At 47.5% G+C, this 15,691-nt stretch overlaps 1 protein-coding gene across 3 annotated transcripts in view; it reads right to left on the reverse strand.

Annotated features, from left to right (window-relative positions):
- Ptk2b (protein tyrosine kinase 2 beta) overlaps window positions 1-12,579 on the reverse strand; it is a 121,226-nt gene extending 108,647 nt beyond the window's left edge. For 2 of the 3 annotated variants that reach the window (XM_021204087.2, XM_021204085.2), the window contains exon 1: window positions 12,414-12,579. The gene's annotated coding sequence lies outside the window, so the exon portion shown is untranslated. Of the gene's footprint in view, window positions 1-6,469; window positions 6,606-12,413 lie in introns of those variants that run through there. The other variant, XM_029541375.1, reaches the window with a different exon arrangement.
- Window positions 12,580-15,691: the final 3,112 nt, after the last annotated feature.

Genomic DNA, 15,691 nt, shown 5'->3' on the forward strand with positions numbered 1-15,691 from the left:
AATCTTGTGCCACATCTAAGAGCTAAGCAAGCCCTCATCTTTTCAAAGATAGTCCAAGCAATAGGAAATATAGTATCTTGTTTCAAACTTGCAATAGAAAACCTGCTCTTCTATAGCTCCGTGGAGTGAAAAACTGAAAATCAATCGACTTTTCTGAGTCGAAACAAGAAGATCCAAAGGGAAGTCAGAAAGCCTGGTCTGGCTGCTTGGATGTCTGTTCATTCCTTTTCTGGTGCATTCATTCACCAGTCCATTGATACACCCTTCCTTCTTTCCACCCATCTACCCATGCATCATTCACCCAACTCTCCACCTCTCCATCTGTCCACCTGTACCTCCATCCCGTCATTATCCATCCATCTACCTGGCATCTCTTCATCAGCCACCCATCCTGGCATCCATTGACCCGTTTTTTTTTTAAATATCACATCTGCATAACTATAAGGTAAAGGTTTCTCCTCCCCCCAAACTAAATCAGAAAAGAGAAATTTAATACCCAACCCTTTCAGATCTTTCAAATTATAAATTTCTCTCTAAATTACCACATTTCAAACAAAAGTCAACTGGGAAAAGTCTTAGTCTGAGGCCCCCTGAGTGGTTTGGCTAGCTGGGCATGCTTAGAAAGGTCATTTGACAGAACTGCTTTCTTTTTCAAGCAATAATTTAGATTTGGTCATTTTTATTAAAGTCATAGCTCCGTAAAGTAAGTGTTTCAGAAAGCCCTTTAAAGAGCAATGGATTGGATGATCAATACTTTCCAGGGGATACGAATGGTGTTTCTTCAAAGGAAACGTCTTGGGTGTCCATAAGGATTGTACAAAGACGCACTATGATTCGTCATTAAAAAGATTAAAAGGAAATTTTAATAAGACATGACATCTCCACGGAGACGATTAAAGTCAAAATCATCAACAGCAGCTGAGACCACGGAGAAATAGAGTTTCAGTCACGGTTCTTTGTTTGTGACAAAACGTCATGACCAAGGCAACTTCTAACAGAATGCATGTAATTGGGGACTTGCTTACAGTTTCAGAGGGTGAATCTGTCACAATCATGATGGGGACCAGGGGACCAGGCAGGTGCTGGGACAGGAGCTGAGACCTTACTTCCTGATCCAAAGTCAGGAGACAGTGACAGGGAGACTGAGTCTCGAGTAGGCTTCAGAAACCCCAAAGCCCACCCTCCAGTGACACGTCCTCCAACAAGGCCACACCTCCTACCTCTTCCCAAACATTTCCACTAACTGGAGAGCAAGTATTCAAATTCATGAGCCTATGAGGTCGTTTTCATTCAACCCACCGCAGATAGGAACCGTGCTTTGTTGTTGATAATTAAAACCATGCAAACACTATGTAAAATAGTTTGGCAACTACTCAAAATGTTAAATATAAGCATTGCAAGGTGTCTCTGCAGATAAAGACAATGTTGACAAGCCAGTTGACCTGAGTTTGAGCCCCAGGATGGAGAGACCTGACTGCAATATGTTGTTCTCTGACCTCCACACACACATGGCATGCCCTAGTATGAATACACACATACAGGCAAATAAATAAATGTAATAAAATGTTTTAAAGTGTTAAACATAGAGTTCCTATGTAACCTATCAATTCTACTCTGAAGTATGTAATTGAGAGAAATGGGACCATATTATCCACACAGAAACTTGCACATGAGATTCACAGTAGCAATATTTATACTTGTTGAAAAGTGAAAAATAACAATTGCCCATCGAGTAAGGAATAGGAAAATAAAATGTAGCCTTAAGTGCTGCACACAATTGTAATCATCTGATATTCAACAAGGTGTCAAAATACACAGCCTAGGGAAGGCAGCATCAACAAACTGTGCTGGAAAAACTGGGTGTCCACACATAGAAAAATAAAATCAGAGCCTAATTATCACCCTCTAGAAAAATCAACTCCAGACTGCTTAAAGACATCAGTGGGAAACCGAGAACTCTGAGCTGCTGGAAGGAAACACAGGCAGTACCCTACAAGATACAAGTGCAGAACAGGACTCTGTGAATTTACCCAGGAATCAAGGCTAACGATGGACTATGTGAGTCCATGAAACTAAAACAAGTCAGTATAGCAAAGGAAGCAATGGAGTGAGGGCGAAGCACAAGGGTGGAAGAGAGTCTGCCAGCCATGCATCTGATAGAGGATGAGATCCAAAGAACTCAGAAAACAAAAAAATCAAATGACCCAATTTAAAAAAAAAAGGGGGTTGTAGATTTTTGTCTTAGTATTGCTGTGAAGAGGAGACATCATGACCAAGGCAACTCTTATAAAAGAAAGCATTTACCTGGGGACTTGCTTACAGCAAGGGAGAGGGAGAGAAGGGGGAGGGAGGGAGGGAGGGAGAGAGAGAGAGAGAGAGAGAGCACCTCCAGTGACAACTTCCTCCAACCAGACCTCCTGTCCTAATCGTTCTAACCCCTTCAAATACTTCACTTTCTGCTGACTAAGTCACTCAAAGATGAACCTAAGGGTTTGTCCCAATCACCACATATTTGAACCAGGAGTTCTCAAAAGAATAAATAAAAATTACTATAAGGTATCTTTTAAAGTATTAAATATCCTTAGCAGCTACGGAAACTCAATCAAAATTGCTTTGATATTTCATGGCTAAGATTGAGAAAACAACTGGCATCAAAGGCAGCAAGGCTTCATGGGAAGGGAGACCCTCGACTCACTGTTGCAATAGTGTCTGGCCTGGAAGATCCATCCAACTGTGCAGCTGTGGTACTAACCTTGGGGCTAACCAACAACTATCTGGTTGGAATTAAGACCCACTCAATAGGCAGGAACTCAGACCTGGTAATGTAAACATAATTAAGAGCCCCTGGTTAGTAAGGTCCTAGCCCCTAGAGGACAACCCGTTAATACCACTTTACCAGACGGATAGGGTGTCCAGCTGCTTTTTAAATATTTATCCCGATAGTCACAGATAACACAGCACTCACCTCTAATCAGAGAAAGTTCTTCTTGCAGTTTCTTTTGGGTCTCTCTGAAAGAGACCCACAACTAGTCGAAGTGCCAAGAAAAAGTGATCGCAGGTCTCACTGAACCAGAAATCCTCATTCAGCTAGAATAGCTGACAACCAAGTTCTGGGATCCTCCTATCTCTACGCAAACCCCAGAGCTGTGATTATAGGTACTTTTAACCATGCCCAGATTTTTATGTGGATGCCAGTGGTTCAAACTCAGGTCCATGTGCGTGTATAACAAGTACTCTTACCACTGAGCTACCTCATTAGCCCCGATGTCTTAATCCTTTGAGCCCTAGATTCCTTGGGACATGAAGCGAAAGCTATGAACGTTCTTCCCATAGGCATATGTGTGAGCTCAGAGGTGAAAATCACACACCTTTCAAAGAGTCCGTGTGGACAACTCCCACATTGTGCCTACCACGAACCCAAGCTCACCAACCCAGGGCAAGGCTCTCTAATCTTTCAAGCACCTCTAGGTGTGAACACAGGTTAGAGGCACAACACAAACACACGGACGGTATCTTTCTATAGAGTCAGGTTCCCACTAAGGATGACAGATTACTCTGAAAAATAAACAGTTAACATACACCAGGAGTCCTCACCTCTCAAGACCTCAAGAGCCAAAAGCTCAGAGTCCACAGGCACACGAGATAGGTTTGTAAGGGTGAAGTCCAGGCGACAGTACGTACACTGACGATTGCCACTGCTCCTGGGGATCCCTGCTAATCTCTGCCTTGTGGGTCTCTCTCCTGTGTACTTTCAACGTTACATTGAAGCCACCCCGATTTCCATCTTCTGGTTTTCCTCATCCTGGCCCAGACAATCTCAGAGCAAGATGAAAGAGCTAGTAACTGTATCAGAGCCTGGAGCATTCGCAGGACTCTCAAGTGTGTCTGTAAAGGCATTTACAGGCTCCTTATCTCGCTCCATGACTCCTCTCTGGGTTTTAGGAAACCTCTGCCTCGAAGGAAGACAGCTATCTAGGAAGAGGCTAAGAGGCTTGATAATGTCTTCTGTGTCACAACTGGATGTCGTGACGGCTGGTGCCAGGAATGAGGAAGAGCTAGTCTGTGTAGCCAGGTTCAGACAGGCATGAGTGTGTGGGGAAGGAGTGATGGGGACACGGAGTCCCGTGACTATGGGATTTGAGGGTGTATGAAGGACTGAAGAAGGAAATGCACCTCCCTGGCTAAGAAGAATTGAATGCGAAGCTGTGTTGATAAAATCTGCAGATCCCGGCAGTCAAGAAGCCAGGAGGCTGACATGGTTTTCAATGTGTGTTGTGAAGCAAGCTTTAGGACAGGCATAGGTAAGACTTGGTTTGCAAAAGCGAGATGGGACTGGTGTTCTCCAAAGGAATAGAGATTTGTGGGTACAAGTGACCAAGGCAGCTTGGCATAGATATATGATTCAGGGGGGCCCTGAATCATAAATTTGAGGAATTTGGAATTCCATCCAGGAGAGCTCCTAGGGATGGGAGGAGGAGAGAGGTATTAATTCTGTTTAGTAGCATTACATGATAAGGCCTGAGCTTTGAGTAGAGGCCATAAAATAAGGAAGGAAGGAATGAGAGGCATGAAACAAGAATCTGTGGGATTCAGAGATGAGCGAGCTTTAAGCGGGGAAAGTGAAGGCGCAGAGGATGGGTAGGAAGCCAGGGTGAGCCTCCTGGGTGTGTGGAGAGAACAAAGCCTGGAGGTGGGGCGCTGGAAGGAGAGACCTTGGTGAGAGGAAAGGACTTCAGTTTAAAGTGAGTCACTCCAGTGGGGATGTTCCTAGACTTGGAAGTGGAGGGCTCTCGGGAGATGCGGCAGGAGAAAGATCTGCAGATCTAATTGCTGTGTGTTCAGAGACCGCCATGGGATACTGTAGACAGGGCAGGATGGGAGTGAACGCAGACCTGGGAACATCAAGGTCCATCAAAAGGAACATGCATGTGTGTGTGTGTGTGTGTGTGTGTGTGTGTGAGAGAGAGAGAGAGAGAGAGAGAGAGAGAGAGAGAGAGAGAGAGAGAGTATCCACAACATAAACAAAAAAGAGTCATGAAGAATGCAAACGANGAGAGAGAGAGAGAGAGAGAGAGAGAGAGAGAGAGAGAGAGAGAGAGAGAGTATCCACAACATAAACAAAAAAGAGTCATGAAGAATGCAAACGACCTATACAATCTATATGCTCAAACATTCCCATAAGCCTTCCTTCCAGCTTTTAAATTCATAAAAATAAAACAAAACTGTAGCGCCAAGAAGGTTGAAGCCTTGGTTGATGCCTGGATACGCTGCTGGAAACTGCTCTCAACCTCTGAGACCACCGTGCATGGACTGTTAAAAGTCTGCACCCCACACAAGCTCAAGTTCTCTGCTAAGCTGTCTACTTTGTACCCTGCTCCCCAAATCGGACCTTAGCCCCTTCACCCAACTCAACATTTTCAACAGCACCCACTGGTACCTTCCCAATAAAGTCGCTAGCTTTCCCAACGACGTCCACAGTCTTCCGCCTCCATGTCCAGGTCTTATCTGTCTCTTCACCTGTAAGGACTCTGGCTTTTTGCTACCCGTGGCCCCACCTAGAATGAGTCAGTCAACTCTGCAGGTCCTCCCTCCTGCAGGCTCCCATTTACACTTTCCTCTGTACACAAGCAGCATGCCAACCTCCCGGAAATGGAAATGGAGCTTCCTTTTCTCTTCAGAGTGCTTCCTTCCCTAACCTTCCTAGGAAGCTCTGTGACACATCTGAGTCAGAAGTAGTCTCACTCCTCTAGTCTTCTGCATGCAGTGTCTTTCTCCTGGTGCCACAAATCTCCATCTTCTCTTAAAGATATTTCTCTCCATGTGGTACCCTCCCCTTCCCCTCCCCTTCCCCTCCCCTCCCCACTGTGACCATGCTGAGGTAGGTAAGAGCCTTCAGATGGGGGGTGGGGAGGATAAGAGAAACATTCGACAAATGTGGGAAATGAATTACAAGTGAGAAGCTGAGGCTTGGTAAGCTCATGCAGATAGAAAATAAGTTAAGACTAGAATTCACATCGTTCTGATCCCAAACCATCTTGTTTTCCTGTCATGATGCCTGTGATATTTTATAGGATATGGTGACAGGCATCAAGCATTTCTCCCAAGGATTCTGTCAGACAGACGGTGACACTTCTTTACATACATACACACACACACACACACACACACACACACACACACACACACATACACACATATATATATGAACTTCCTCAAAGCTATTTAGCCCCAGCTCTCAAGCCCAGGTCTTTATTTACTCAGACTGAATGAAGCACTGTTCAGGAGGAGGCTCCATAGCGCTAAGCCTGAAGCTTGGGACCCACAGGACTTACAACCAACCCCCTTAAGACTACTTCAGTTGTTGACTGTGAACATCAGAGCCCAGAATCCGTGTCATTAGTGGAAGGGACTGAACCGGATGCTGCTAAGAGCAGCTGTACAGATGTTGGGTAGCCAGCATTGAGCGTACCTGGAGAGGCAACCCCCTGAGTCAGAAGGTGTGGAGGTGAATTGAGAAGCCTGACTGGAACTGTGCTATCAACGCTGCTGCTGCTGCTGCTGCTGCTGCTGCTGCTGCTGCTGCTGCTGCTGCTGCTGCTGCTGCTGCTGCTGCAGAGTAACAAAGAGCTTTGGGCACTGGAGGAAGTGGAAAGAGGACAAAGCTGCTTTAGAAACCAGGACACGGTGTGCCTGCTTCAAGTGGCCAGAACCTCTGCTGCAGAGAGGAACCCTGTGGGAGAGCCAAATTCAAACTGGGAAGAAAATCCCAGCAGGCCCATGGGTACAGGAAAGACACCAAACTGGGGAGAGGAGGCAGAGGTGGCAGGGCAGAGTGTGTGTGTGTGTGTGTGTGTGTGTGTGTGTGTGTGTGTGTGTTGTCACGAAATGTGTGGTTAGAGGAATGTTAGTGACAATGTCAACAGAGTTGGGAGGGAGAAAACATTATGTGAGCTATAGAGGTGCTCGACCTTTCTGGGCTTGGCTATGGTCCATCTGAGTGTCAATCACGTTCTCATGTGCCTTGTAAGTGTCCTGTCCCCTTTCGCACTGGGCAAAAGGAAAAGCTAGAGAGAGCCAGAACCCAGAGAGGTACCCACCAGTAAGACCACCTGAGTCTGTCTGGAGGATCCATCTCTCAAAACAACCAAACTCTACCCTGTATCAATCTGCCCATGGCATCTAGGTAGAAATGCATCAAAATGTGCAGCTTGGAGTCTGCTCTCTTAATCAGATTGTCATCTCGAGTAATAATTATACCTTGAGAAACAGCAGAGTGACTCAAAAGGCTGCCCCCTTCCCCGCCACCCCCTCACACAGCTCAGAGCTTTGCATGCCAAATGAAAAGGCCTAGAAAGAATAGCCACCGTGTTCTGCTGCCTACACCATTAAATGGTTCTTCAAGCTCCAGGGACTGATGGGTATCAATGGGTATCATCTTTCCTGGCCAAGAGCTGACCCAGAGCATGCTGGCTTGGGAGTTGGGGAGCCAACATAAAACTGTTGGGTGTTTGCCTCATGCCTCTCTGTGTTACCACCTGGGAAACGTTCTTCTCATGTCAGATTGGTCTATGGCTTCAGGAATAGGACAGAAAAAACTGAGGTGGAACTCACTGGCAGAGGGTGTCTGCCTGCCGTTTGTGAGAGACTCAATTCTGTCCCCAAACCGGGGAGAAAAAAATTCCTGGGCATGGCAGTACATCCCTGAAATCTCAGGACTTGGGGGGAGAGGTGCAGCAGGTGGAGGTGGCGATGGTTGTCTGAGGCCAAGATGGGGTACACAGCATAATCTTATCTCAGAAAACTTAAAGCAGAAGCAGGCAGGAGAAATGGCACAGCTGATACTTGCAGTGGAGGGACTAAGCTAGGCTTCTTCCTGCTGCTTGCTAGTCACCCACTGGCCGGGCAGAATGAGCAAGTTCATGCTAAATGAACCTGTGGTGATCGGTGGTGTCAGCTCAACAGGATCTAGGATCTGGAGTTGCCTGTGGAGGAGTGTTTGGATTGCAGTAATTGGGGTGCAAAGACCCCCCCCCCACACACACACTGTGGGGGATACCATGTATGGGTTGAGGCTATAATGTGACCAGCTGCTTCCAGTGACTTATGCCTTGACTTCCCTGCCATGGCTGACTGTATCCCCCCCTCCCCCCCAAGCTGCTTTTGCCAGAGAACTTGATCACAGCAGCAGGAAGGGAAACTACAACACATCTGGAAAATCAAGACCGATATGGCACATCTGGAAAATCAAGACCGATGGCACATCTGGATAATAATGCCTGAGGCTGACCTCCGACCTATACCAAGCATACACAGGCACCTGCACGACCCCCCTCGCCCACCCCACCCCTGCCCCACCCCAAACTTGTGTGCTACATAGTCAAACAAAATAACAACAACAACAACAACAACAACAACCAGTAGCTTCTAATAGGCTCAGATGTAGCCCGTAAATTTCAAGATATGGGAGCGTTCACACTTCTGAGTATCTACTCTGTGTCTGTTATGTTTTATGTCTGACAGAGGTTATTAAGTTGGTACCTGAGCATCCCTTCTCAGGAATAATATTAATTAATAAAACAATAGTCTATACTTCTTGGCGCATGTCTACAGTCCCAGTGCTCTCAAGGCCTGGCTTCTCCGCCAGACTACCACTCTGACACTCACAGGGTGACCCAGCACAGCACAGGACTCAGGAAGGGCCACAGGGGGCTCTCCTGTCCTGCCCTGGGTGATGGCGGCTGTCATCTCTCTTTTATTTGTGTCCTGGCTAATGCAGATGAATGACATCATCTTACCACCTCTGCCTTATAGATAAGGAAGCCACAGCTAAATGACCTTCAGAAGGTCACAGAGAAGGTCCAGTTAGAGTCACTGTAACCCTGGGTTCCTGCTTTTTAGTGCTATCAGGGTCTGGCTCTCCCTCCAGCCTGAAAGATAAGAGAAGCACACAACACAATACACACACACCCCTCCCATCTCTCATCCTTGCTCTCGCTCTCAAACCATCTCAGCTGTGCCTCTCTTAGTTAACTCCCTGAAGTCCCCATTCCCTTGGCTGGAGATAATAAGTCCCCAGCCCTGTATGAGAGACTGGGGACCCCATCAATCAGGAAGGGCTAAGCAGCCCTGGGTTAGGGAGATTTCTATTCCTGAAAAATGGTGAGGCTGGAATGTTGCACACCAAAGCTCCTGCACATCTCTGAGCTGGGCATGTTAACTCTAGGAGGAACTTTGTCCATCTTAGTTAGAAGTGTGGGGGAGCAACGACTGCTGATAGCTTATGTGGCCTGCACCCCACACATGCATCCACATTCTCTCTCAGTGTGTGTAATGCTTCTTTTACTTGAAAACCTGGTGGGTCTTTGTAGCCACACTTGCCTTTGCTGCGGGACCTAGCACAGCCTTGGGGCATGTAAATATAAACAACATATCATTTGAATGTTTCACTAGCAGAATATCTCTATTCTCTATTTCTATCGGATAAATGACACCCTAAAGGGACTGGCGACAAAATGGGCTGGGCTGGGGGACAGAGATTCACCACTGAAGAAAAGGACTGTTTAATATAACCCATTAGTACGCAAGGGAAACACAGTTCTCTCTCTCTCCTCTCTCTCTCTCTCTCTCTCTCTCTCTCTCTCTCTCTCTCTCTCTCTCTCTCTCTCTCCCTCCTTTTAGGAGGTCTCCTTAGGAATGTTCTCATTAAAGCCAGGGCCTGTTTCACTGGGTGCCCTTCCTTCTTCTAGCCCCAGCTTGGGTTTTCTAATAAGGAAGTTATTATAAAATGAAGGACAATGAAAACTTAATTTTATGGTGCATTTTTTTGAGGTGTTTTAAGCACATTTTCTTTTCATCCGTCCATACTTCTCTCCAGTTAATTAAGGTTTGAGCCAGTCCTCTCTCCCCACCCGCTGCCCTCCAGGGAGAGCGCCCTTTGTCTCCTCTGTCTTTGGAAGCAGGGTCCTGGATGGGTAAGGAACCCTGAAGAAATAACTTTGTCTCACTCACCCTCCCGCCCGCCTCTGTCAAGAGGCAAACTTTTCTCACTAGAAACAGGAACCAAGCCAATGCAGGTTCCCTGAGATCTCCAGGCACTCTACAAAGGCGAAAAGGAGAAGATGACACCCCAGACACTTTGTGGATGCTCTTTCAGTCACTGTCTGTGAATGTGTCCTTTCAAGTTAATATACATAGCACTCAAGTGGGGCTTTCATACACTGTCAAGGCTCCTACCTGAAACCTAAACAAATAGGCTCTGAGGCTGGGAGAATCCAGTGTCTTTCCAAGGTACTACCAAGACGACTAGCTGCTTTCTCGGTTCCTAGACCCTCCCTCTGCTGTGCAGATGTGTGAACTGAGCTGTTTTTCTTCTCTCAATAGCAATATCATGACCAATCATAGAATGAGCCTCCAACCGGACCTGTCAGGATTTGTCACAAAATAAATGTGCCCTGAGCCCGTTCCCAAGGTGCTGGGTTAGTTCACAGTCTAGACAGAAGAATACCAGCCTCCACATCCCAGACAGACTCAGGACATCCTGTAAAGTTTCAGATAAACTGTGAGTAACGTCTGAGTATTAGGCATATCCCAAATACTGCATTGAGACATACTTAACGCTGAGAACGAAGTCTTCAACACATTTAAACATTTAAAATTCAAATCTGAATGCCCCATGTTTTCATTTGCTAAATCTGGCACCCAGAGTGGAGGCACCCTGGGAAGTTTCAAGCAGCCCGAGGTTCCAAGCTTTGCTCCTAGAGGAGTTGCCATGGCAGCCTGAGCACGCCTTCCCAGGCCTGGGGAGCATCCTCTAAGGTTGCAGCTCCCCCTCGCCCCTGAACTCTAGGCTCCTAACAAGCCGGGCTTCTTGGCTGCTTTCGGTTTCCCGGTATCTCTTGCCGCTCTTAACCCTCGGATTTGTCCTTCTCAGGCTCTGACCTGCTTTCTTCTCCATGGTTAGTTAATCCCCATTGATCTTCAGTTCTCTTAGCTACTTCTGCCACAAAGATTCAGGACCTGTCCCTGCCCACCCTCTGGCACTGTATTGGTGGGACTTTATTTCTTCTCACGACAGTCCCGCCCATCCTAGCTCTGCCCTGGGCAGCTGGAGCTACAAGCTCCTCCAAGTCTCCCCTCACCTGACAGAGTACCTGGGTGCAGGAAGGACGCCAGTAAGTGAAAGAAAGAAGGCAGACTGTCCTGACAAAGTTAGGTCTTTCTTATGAATGTGACTTCGTCCTTCCTCCCCAGGGTCGTGAGTCACTTTTCCCCCACCCCCTGCTCTGCATTTCTTGCACCCCCGCCCCCACCCGGTAGCTACTGTGAACCGCGAGAGTTTGTCAACCTGAGCACACAGTGACTTCCTGGCACCCCTACCCTTTCCAAACCATTCACATTGTCTCAGCGGGTTCCAGACTGGCACAAGATCTGCAAAGGTTCTTCTCCCTCTTGCTTTCCAATTCTCCCGGGCTAATGCCAACACCCCCAACCCTCAGGTTCCAGCTTGGTTCCTTCAAGGAGCCCAGCAGAATCTTGCTTCCAGTATAGGGGTGATGGGAGATACTGGTGTCATCTGGCTGAGGGTGAGGGCAGGTGGCAGGGCTTGGTGGGCCTCAGAACATCACCCATATGCTCACTGTTCACCCACCCAAAGCTTTGCCCACGCACAGCCTGGCAGCAGGAACAGCAGCCCAGAACTTAACCCTCAAGGGGCATGGGGAAAGCAGCTTCAAAATGAACCAGTGTGGCTGGTGTGAACTTTGGAACTTCAGCGCGAATACACACACACACACACACACACACACACACACACACACTATGGTATGGTTCCTCTTGGAGAAGCCCGTTTGTCTTAAAGCTCTAGCTTCGGGGGAAAAAAACAACAAACAAACAAAACCAAAACGTCCCAGAGATTGGGGATCGGGGTGGTGCAGGGGTGGGAAGATAGACCACATGGGTGCCGAAGGGCACTGGGGAGAAGAGAGCGCCGCGCCTGGGCAGAGGTCTGAGCTAGAGCTGAAGTTGGGTTCTGAAGCCCTCGGTTGGGTTTGGAGTTCCCGAATCCAACCTATAGAGACAAGCAGCTTTGCTGAGCCGATTTCGACCGTACCCCTAGTCGCCCCTCTCTGGATAAGATAACAGGACAAAAAGGGAGAAACACCCTTTAGTCTTAAAAAGAACTCCAAAAATAGATACCTTCTCTCCCCCCCCTCCCCAACCCCCTAGCTCAGGGCGGCAAGCTCAGGGAAAGCACCTGCTCGGCGCCTGCGACTTTCTGGGTCCTTGGCTACCTTTCCAGGAATTCTCAAGCTCCCCGAAGGACCTGAACTGTAGACCCTCTCCAGCTTTTCACTTAAGTCGAGCGATCGGCGTGTCCCTGACCCCGGCGCTGGGTAGGAACACGCAGGACTTACCCTCGGGCGAGGCGCAGACTCGGGCCAGGGCTCCGGGCTGGGCCAGGTGAGTGCAGCCGCCGCAGGTAGGACGCGCGGCTCTGCCCGCAGAGACTGAGTAAGAGGCTGACAGGTTGTTTTCCCCCCCTCCTCCTCTCGGTCGTTAACCACACCCCTGCTGCTCTCCTCTCCACTTCCTTAAAGGGTGGGGTGTGCTGTCTGTGTGTGCAGGCTCCAACCTCTTACCATAAACTCTGAAATAGATGCCGCCTGCAATTCCCGGAGCTGCCCGGCTGACCTGGGGGGGGGGGGCAGAGCCCATTGCCTTAGGGTCCCGTTTGGGGTCCTCGGGTGCTCGGACCTCTTGCGGTTGGTTGACCTTCAACTCCTACCACACCTGGCTTCTTCCAGGCACCCTTCTCTGCAGCCTTTGGTCACCAGACCTGACTCATGTTCTCAGCAGTGGCCCCGGTGGGTGGTCCCACACCTTGAAATGGCCCCTACCCTAGATCAGATAAACATTAGGGATGCCCGATATGACTGGTACAGGATTGGAAACACCTAGGACTGGGTTTCTGAGCCCAGACCCTGGAGGACCAGAACACAGTCCCAAAACAGTCGGGGAAGGGGTTGGGAATGTAGCTCGGACGGAAGAATGTGTGTCTAGCCTGGGTTCCATTCCCAGAACCAAAGGCATAATACTGAGTGTAGTGGTGGATATCTGTAATTCCAACCCTCTGGAGGTCTATCCTTGTCTATGTGGTGAGTTCAAGACAAGGCTAAGTTGAAAGAGATCATGTCTCCAAAACAAAACAAAACCCCCAAGCTCAACCCCCCCCAAAAAAAAACCCAACCCAGTAACAAAAACAACAACAATGAAACTAGAAAAGAATAGAGAAGCCTCACAATTGTCTTCTTCTGTGGTCCTCTCCCTACATCAGTTTGTGTCCCTGACCCTCTGAAGAGGCTGGCCACCTCTTTACCGGGTCAGTAAGGCAGTGGTACTTGAGGCAGATCTAAGGCACGTTGCAACATCACTTCTCTAGCCCTAGAAAGATTCTGACTTTCTCCTAAGTGGAAGTCAGTGAGCTGGACTTAGCAGAAGACCCTCCCCCAGACATCTTTATCCTGTGCCCTTTGGGGTTTGGGGTTTAGTCACAGTTCCGTCTCAGTTTAGTCGCGGTCTTGAGACTGTAACACCAAGCTGCCCAACTACCTGAGAAACTCACAGTTTTCATGGCACTTCTTCACCCTACCCCACCTCCAAGTTCAACGGGCCTGCTGCCCCAGGAGAACATCAGAAGGTACCAACACTCAAGAGAAAGCAGACTTGATTAATTAATTAAGAACTCAAGAGGCAGAGGCAAGTGGAATTCTGAGTTCAAGGCCAGCCTGATCTAGAGTGAGTTTCGGGACAGCCAGGCTACACAGAAAAACTCTGTCCTGAAAAACCAATAACAACAATCATAAAAAAAAAAGCTATAAAGTTCATATCTTTCAAAATGTAACAAAATGTAGATTTTAGCTATACCCTCCATGTCTACTGAAAACCCTAATCTAAAGCCAGCGTCATCCACCCTCAAATGCCTCAACACCACAATATACCCTGCCATCTGTTGGGTCAGCAGGACCCTCTCTACCATCCTGAAGGGTCCCATTTATCAACTATCTCTGCACTCAAAGACAAATGGAGGGGTAAAGTTGGGAGGACAGTGAAGACTGGTGAACAGTGTCTGGGGTACATGACCACAGGGCAAAGAAACTACCAGAGGGTGTGAGCAGTGGGGTGGCATAGGGTGTTGGAAGGGGGTGGCTTTCTGAATCCTTGCACTTGGGAAAGGGTGGGTAAAGCATCTTGTGGTGTAAAGGCGAGATCTACCTGAGGGAATGGCTGACTGTTGAAGAATAGCTGGGCTTGTGTGTGCTGCCCCCATGTGGTCACACACATGAACTACAGCCATATCGCTGTCTGCTCTAGTAAGGTCTTAGGTTCCGTGTGCACACACACGTTGTTTTCTTTACCTGGCATATTATTTCCTTCAAACTTCTCTGAGCACTATTTTTTTTATTTCTAAAAAAACGAGCATATTTCATTGTAACAGGTACTCTGCTGCTAACTCACTACCCAGTGTCTTACCTGTTGCCCATCCACTGTTGGGCGGGTGTTCACTCTCCTCCAGTGGTTCTCACCCCCCTCCCCCATGCTGCCACCCTTTAGTACAGTTCCTCATAGTGTGGTAGGGCCATTCTATTCCCAAAGTGGGTCACAACCCACAGGTTGGGAACTGCTGCCCTGGACAGTCTCACTACTTCCTCTGGCTAAGTAGGAAGAATAAGAGGCCAGCACCACTAAGGCCAATTTATATAATGATCAAAATCTAGATTCTGCCTATAAAAGAAAGCGTTTGATATTTTTCTGAGTCTGGCTTATTTTTCCTATTACGATGATGTCCAATTTCATTTATTTTCCAGAAAAATGACATAATTGTTTGTTCTTCTCTGTGTCTGAATAAAACTCGTGTGTGTCTGAGAACCACATTGTCTTCTCTCACTCATCTGTTGATGGACATCCATGTGGACTGTATACCTTGACTGCTGTGGTGTCTAACTTGTATTCTTTCAGCTCTTTCCTCAGGATTTATGGCTGGATGATACAGACGTTTTCTGTTAACCAGCTAGCCTTAGCTGGTGAGATGGAATCTGAAAGTAGTTTTAATTGGCGTCTCCCTGATAGGTAAGGATGTTGAACACCTTTTCAAGTACTTATTGACGTTTTTGTACTTCTTCTTTTGAGTACGACCTCTTCTGTTTATTTGTCCATTTATTGATCAGACAATTTAGTTTTGTGATGCTTAATTTTTGGAGTTCTTTATGTAGCTTGGATACTAATCCTGTCAGTTTTGTAGCCAGCAGAGCCCTCCCCCACCCCACCCTCCCTGCCCCACCCCTTCCCACCCCCATTCTGTAGGATGTCTCTTCACTCCAGTGATTGTTTCCTTTGCTGTGCAGAAGCTTCTTAATTTCATGTATTCCCATTTGTCAGTTCTTGAGATTGACAAATGTCATACGAACATGGGAGCTTATGTTCTTAGGGTCCAATTTAATTTAATTTAACTTAAACTTATCCACATCTAGCTTACAAATGAATGAGACTCAGACTGTAGTTATTTTATTTGGCTTTGACAATTACTGGGGGTTACCGCTTATCTACTTTTCTAACTGCTGGCCTGGCTCCTTCCTAGAGGTTATTACACATGGCCATGTGCTCTTGGTCCATCTTCTTTTGTGGTGGCCTCCTC

This window comes from Mus pahari, chromosome 8, assembly GCF_900095145.1.
Source record: "Mus pahari chromosome 8, PAHARI_EIJ_v1.1, whole genome shotgun sequence".
Taxonomy (NCBI): Eukaryota; Metazoa; Chordata; class Mammalia; order Rodentia; family Muridae; genus Mus; species Mus pahari.